Below are 6,000 nucleotides of genomic sequence, written 5' to 3' on the forward strand. Positions count from 1 at the left end.
TGACTCAGAGGTGACATAGGCAAAAACATGTTGACAGCAGATGAGATGGTGGGGCACTAATCTCCCCAGTTCATCAGAGGAAAGGTTTTTTAACCCTGACTCTGGGCCCCAGAGTAAAATAGAACAGGGGCACTCGTAAGGTAGTTTTAATTGCATGGTGGATCCCTTTGAGTGCTTGTTTTCAAACAATCCAAAAACATTGCTTAACCCATAGCGTTGGTCTGCGCAGGAGTGTAGTATCACTCACAACGATGAACCATGCTACTAAGCAGGTGAGGGCAATTTTAAAACCATTTTTGGTATCCCACAGAGGGTGATAGCCTTTTAACATGACCTCCTCTTCCCTTTTCTGTGTGCTAGATTATTGGTAGGAGAGGATGGTAGAGGAGTGGTACTTCTCACCCTTTTTTCTTGGACTTATGGTGTCTGTGGAATGTGGCTATTACTATGGAATGATCTGAGAAAGGAGTAGGACTAAAAAAAAAAAAGACTTTAGTGATGGTAGAATTACTACAAAAAATGAAATCTATGTGTGATGTTGTTGGTACCTTTATCTGAATGCCACCTGAAATGTGTCCATGGTTTGTGTTTGACTTTGTCCAAAACTCCCAGAACACTACTCACAGATATCAACCCCAAAGAGGCATACAATGTGTCTAGATTATATGTGTTGCTATCTCTAGCCTATCTTTTTCATGTAAAATACAGTTGAAATCTCCTAAAATTAATATTGGGTTTGAACCTGTAAGGAAAATTGTAATTAGGTTAAAGAGTTATTCCCTCTCTTTCTTTTCTGGTGAGGCATATACATTGAAAATTTGAAAAAAAAAACATTGTATTCATTTTGAGTGTTATTATCATTGTCTTCCCTGCACATAATAGTGTCTTTCAGAACTTGAACATAGTTATCCCAGCATAGAATAGCTATAATCACATTTCTGTTTCCTCCCCCGAACAGGCTGATGGACATATGGTTCACCATTTACCCTTTTCAGAGTAGTCTTTAAGGTTTAAAGATCATTCTTGTAAGCAAATATTTCTGTTGTAGTATGTATGCAATACTCATGACTGTCATTCTTTTTCACTTTGTGCCAAACCTCTTACACTGAAGGTAGCAAACATAATCACCACTATGTAGGTTCAAAATAGTATATCCATTGTAATTGTGAGTTTGTAAAGATGACCATGTGTAATGCTGTCTGTATTAAATCACCAATTCCATCTTGACCACTGACTCCATTTTGCGGTTAGTTTAGCTTCAAATGCCATCACGTCGGTGCGTAGGTATTTTTCCACGCACAGCTTGTTAATGTGTTTTCGTTTTTCTCACATGGGAAGGGAACACAACATTGGGAGTTCAGTGTTGATAAGAGTGTACAAGGATGAGAATGTTTATAGCAAGGAGGGTACAGCTCAGTCTTGGAAATACACCTTGGGATGTAGCCTATCTCTTTGCATGTTTTTCAACACTGACCCAGTAGGGCCAGCACTTGAATTTCACAACTTACTCAAAGGGAGAGGGGTTACTAGAACCTTCCTCTTAAGTTTTATTTAAAGTATATAAGGTGGGAAAGCTTGGCGCTGAGGAGGAAGGAACTCATTCCTGAGGGTGTACACATTGTTCAGGAAAATCAGAGTCCCATTAGGAAAATCCCTCCTGTCTCAACTGTCCTGGGTTCCACTGCTTGACGTTGGCAAAAGGCAAGGATGATGTTAGATTCGATCCCCATGGTTTATGCATTTTTATTTCTTAATTATCTAGCTTTACTGTGTGCCTGCATATAAATATATATAGATATATATATATATATATATATATATATATATATATATATATGTATATATTCACTGCATACATATTAATTGTTGACATATTGCATTTTTTCTGATTGTTATCATCCAACTGTTGTAACTATTTTAGTAGCTGCACGTGTTTTGATGCATTCAAATTAAACATTATTGTTAATATTTTTGTATAACCCTATTTGAACTCTAGGAAGTGCCTTAATAAATTCTTTACTCAGACTAAGAGTGCTGCATTCTTTAGCTTCATTCCCTCTTAGTTTGAAGCAAAGCAGAACAATTTGGAGTAGTCAGCAGGATATGAGGTGAAAGATTTAAAAGTGAAAAATGTTTGGCAAAAAGTCAAAGACAGTATCCCAGTTTACAAATGAGATACCAGGGTGGGAAAACACACCCTCTAATGTTCTTGTGAATGAATGGTCTTGTGGAGCAGGTTTATGCAAAAACTGGGACGGATATCTTAGCAATGCTGAGCCAAAAACAGTTTTTCTGTTTACAGAAAGTACCTCTGGAACAGTGATATAATTTATCTACTTTAGGCAGACCGGGCTGAATCCTGTTATCTGCTTATAGAAAAATGCATGAAAAATACATGCAGCTGGAACAAGAAAACCAGCAATTAGAGAGGCAGCTAGTTGAAGCTAAAAGTAATGTAACCATGCTGTCTTCTCAGAATAAATTATTGTAAGACAAAGCAGATATTGATCAATCTGTCGCAGAGAAGGCAGCTGTCCGAGTAGCCAAATTTAGGTATCGGAAATGGAAGGGGAAAGTTCATTTAGCTATTTCTCAACCGATTTTTCAGATTTCAGTGATGAGTCAGTTAAAAAAGGTGGGGGCCAGTGTGAGCCGGCAAACAGAAAGTGGTTCATACACAGCCAATATTTAGATGGAAAATGCAGGGCACTCCACAAAGCCCGGGATGGCTTGAGATGCACTCTCTTGAAAATTACATCCAGCAGGAAGGTACAGGAGGCTATCGAGTAATGTTAGATACTGGAGAAGTTTTGTACTCTTAGCACTGACTCCACAATACAGGAGCAGTTTAGGGGTTATCAGGGTAACCAGCAGATCACCCTTTTGCAGCTAGCAGTCCTGGGGTGTAACCACAAATATCCTACAGGATCAGATTGGCCTCAAAATGACAAGCCCTGGTACAGAGAGGCAATGCAGAGAATTAAGGAGGAGTGAATGAAAAATGCTATTTTCCTGGGTGATGTTCACCGTCGGTTTGATGGATCACTCTATGTGTCAGTACGAAATAAAATTATTTGCCTTGCTCCTCCAGCTTACAAGCAGGTAATAATGACTCTCCTAATTAATCAGACAGGGCAGGCATTAACAGATGTGCTAGAGGCAGTTTGCGAATTAGGAGAGCTTGGAGACTGGACAAAACCTAGGAGAGCCTTGAGGTCTGAAGGTTGCACAGATAATAACAGAGTATCTAGGAGAGGCATGTTTATGGCATTACTGAAGGATGGTATCAACAAGGAGCAGATTGATGGGATAGATACCAAAGGCTTGTGGGAGATGTACCGAAAGAGAGGGCTGGACAGAAAGGAAGGCAGCCGGAAAGTTAACAAGCAAGATAATAAATGAGTGAATCAGGGCCAGCCACAGATGCAGGAGGAAGGAAAAGAGAGGGAGAAAAATGTTTCTTCATGAGGGAAAGAGGAGGGAGATTTGGACAGCAATTGGTTAATTGCTGAGAACAGGGAAGGAGAGGAATCTCTTCACAGATATGAGAGCATATATTCAGACCTGACTTGGGCAAAGGTTGACAGGTTTAAATCAGATTAGGAAACAGGCCAAGCTCCGGTACAGGGATAGGCTTGTAAAGATAACAGACCCATGTGATTTAAAAATTTACTGGAAGCACAAAAGTGTTCAAAGGGTCCAGGCATTAGTCGACACCGGAGAGGAGGCTTCTTTAATTCATGCAAATCCAAAAAAGTTTACAGGTCAGCACTACACCATCACAGGGTTGGGTGGAAAACAAATACCCACCGTGCAGACTACTGTTCAAATGAAAATAGGGAGAATACCAAAAGTAGAATATACTGTTTTGATTGTGTCCCTCCTAGAGTATACACTGGGAATTGACATTCAGAATGAGATAACTTTATACTTGGATGATGGTTGTTACCAGTTTGGATCAAAGAGATATATTTCAGTGGCAACAGTGACGTGGGTCATCTGAAGATATCCCCTCTTTGGCCCGTGTGCCGATCTGATGGGCGTTATAGCATGACGATTGATTACTGCAGATTAAACAAATATACACCACCTTTGACTGCTGTGATCCCCGATACCATCACTTTGATTGAGAGAATACAAAAACATAAAGGGGCGCCTGGTATGCAACCATTGATATTGCCAATGCTTTTAAGCAGACCTTCCTGTGGGCGTGCGGTGTGGCAGGTGGGTGATCATGCTGGTGGGCGAACCGTTGGGCAGGCAATCCTTAGGTTTGCAAGCTGACCATGGGCAACAAGACTGGTGGGTGGGAGAAAAAAGTGATTGGTGGTGAAGAAAGGGACTGGTGCTGGCAGATGTGTGACTCCAATACAATCCTTGTAACTACAGCTATGTGTAGTGACTCGGGTTAAAGATGCAGGTATACCTCAAGGTCTACTTCCCCCAGCAATGCACCCTCATTCTGGTTAACCCTCATAGTCTCCTTACCCCTTCACCTTTTGGGACACAGCCTGGCCACGGTCAAGCCAAGGAAATTCAAACCCAGCTCCTCAAAGACATGGGGATCCGAATCTGACCTCTTCGTTAGATTTAGGAGTAGGTGAACCTACTCTTGATCTTAGCCAAAAGAAAGAGAAGCAATAGCTTGAAAGGTGCCCAAATTATCACCGCAGGAATTGGTCTAGCTGGCTGACTCAGGCCAGAGTCATCGTTTTCATGACTGCTCGGGCCCTTTCGTCTTTTTTCCTAACACTTCGCAAGAGTCAGCAGCAATGGAAAAGAAGCCCTGGCATCAGATTTTCTCCTAACTCACTGAGTTCTCAGCAGTCGCCTCATTAAGCATCAGTTAACATACCCACGTTGCCCTCTTTTTGGCTTTTGCATCCCGCCTCTTCCTGTCAATTGGGTTCCTGTGAAATAGATCCCTAAAAGCAATAATCACACTGCTGAAAATGTCAGTTTATGGCATTTTTCTCTTTCAAAGTGCAGCCTTGCAACACTGGAAAAATTACAAAAGAAATTCAAAATGCATACAAAATAAATAATCAAATAAAACAAGACACACCTGTGGCAAAGTGGCCAGATTGGTTTTATTCACACCTAAACAAATTAGTGCCATTTTACAGGTTTTCCTAGTGAACCTTTGTTTTCTTGTCTTTCAACAGCATTGCTTTCCCCAGGTGGGGAAGTGCACGATTCTTGGAGTTACTGCAATATCAGGATGATTCATGGAGTGGACAGAGCTAGCTCCTATTCCATCTCCCTCTTCCAAAAATCAATTTAATATATGGTCCCCAGATAAAGGAGGTATCAGATATTAAAAAGATAAGAACCGATTTTTTTTGTAAAAACACAAAAGGGTGGTAAACAGTTAACCTAACTAGGGAAATGCTCACAGGCAACCACCTAGTGGTTTTACATCTAGATGTTTTTCATAAAAAGGAATATACCCATATGCTAAAATGTATTGAAGTAAGAAAATACTTTCAAGTAACCCATTCTGCCCAATTTTGTTTGTTTCCATTTCTCTTCAGCATCCTGTTTCCCCAATATTTTAATGTCAGCCCAGTAAAAGGTGCTTAATTTGTCAAGGCATTTATGAATGCATTCTTAAACATGAATACATTTGTGTTTAAACAATTTCAAGTTTCTTGTTATCCAAAGACTTTCTTTTGCACATGAAATAACATCTTGTAATTTTCCTTTGGGAGGGAGGATCCCAAACCATATAAAATTAGTTTATAAGAAATGTTGTTTTGCTTAGTGATCCCATATATTAGGGGACCTAAGGTTCTCCGAAAGTCTTGTGCAAAAAAAAAAAAAAAAACAGCTTCAAAAGAGATATAGAATGTTCTCTTCTCCTGGGCATCCTGGTCAAGGGTATCTTTGTAGATCTTGCCAATCCTCTTCTGTGCTGGAAAACCTTCATTGGAAGTGCATTATTTACTGAAAGCCAGGCAATGTCCTTTTGTGCGTTAGAGATATCTGGGTTGTGCACTT

General features: G+C 40.2%; 1 non-coding gene across 1 annotated transcript; it reads right to left on the reverse strand.

The window, feature by feature from the left end:
• Positions 1-5,183: 5,183 nt before the first annotated feature.
• LOC138297628 (U2 spliceosomal RNA) lies at positions 5,184-5,365 on the reverse strand. The gene has a single exon (XR_011204189.1). It is a non-coding gene; the product is annotated as a U2 spliceosomal RNA (small nuclear RNA).
• Positions 5,366-6,000: the final 635 nt, after the last annotated feature.

The sequence above is a fragment of the Pleurodeles waltl genome, chromosome 5, assembly GCF_031143425.1.
Source record: "Pleurodeles waltl isolate 20211129_DDA chromosome 5, aPleWal1.hap1.20221129, whole genome shotgun sequence".
Lineage (NCBI taxonomy): Eukaryota > Metazoa > Chordata > Amphibia > Caudata > Salamandridae > Pleurodeles > Pleurodeles waltl.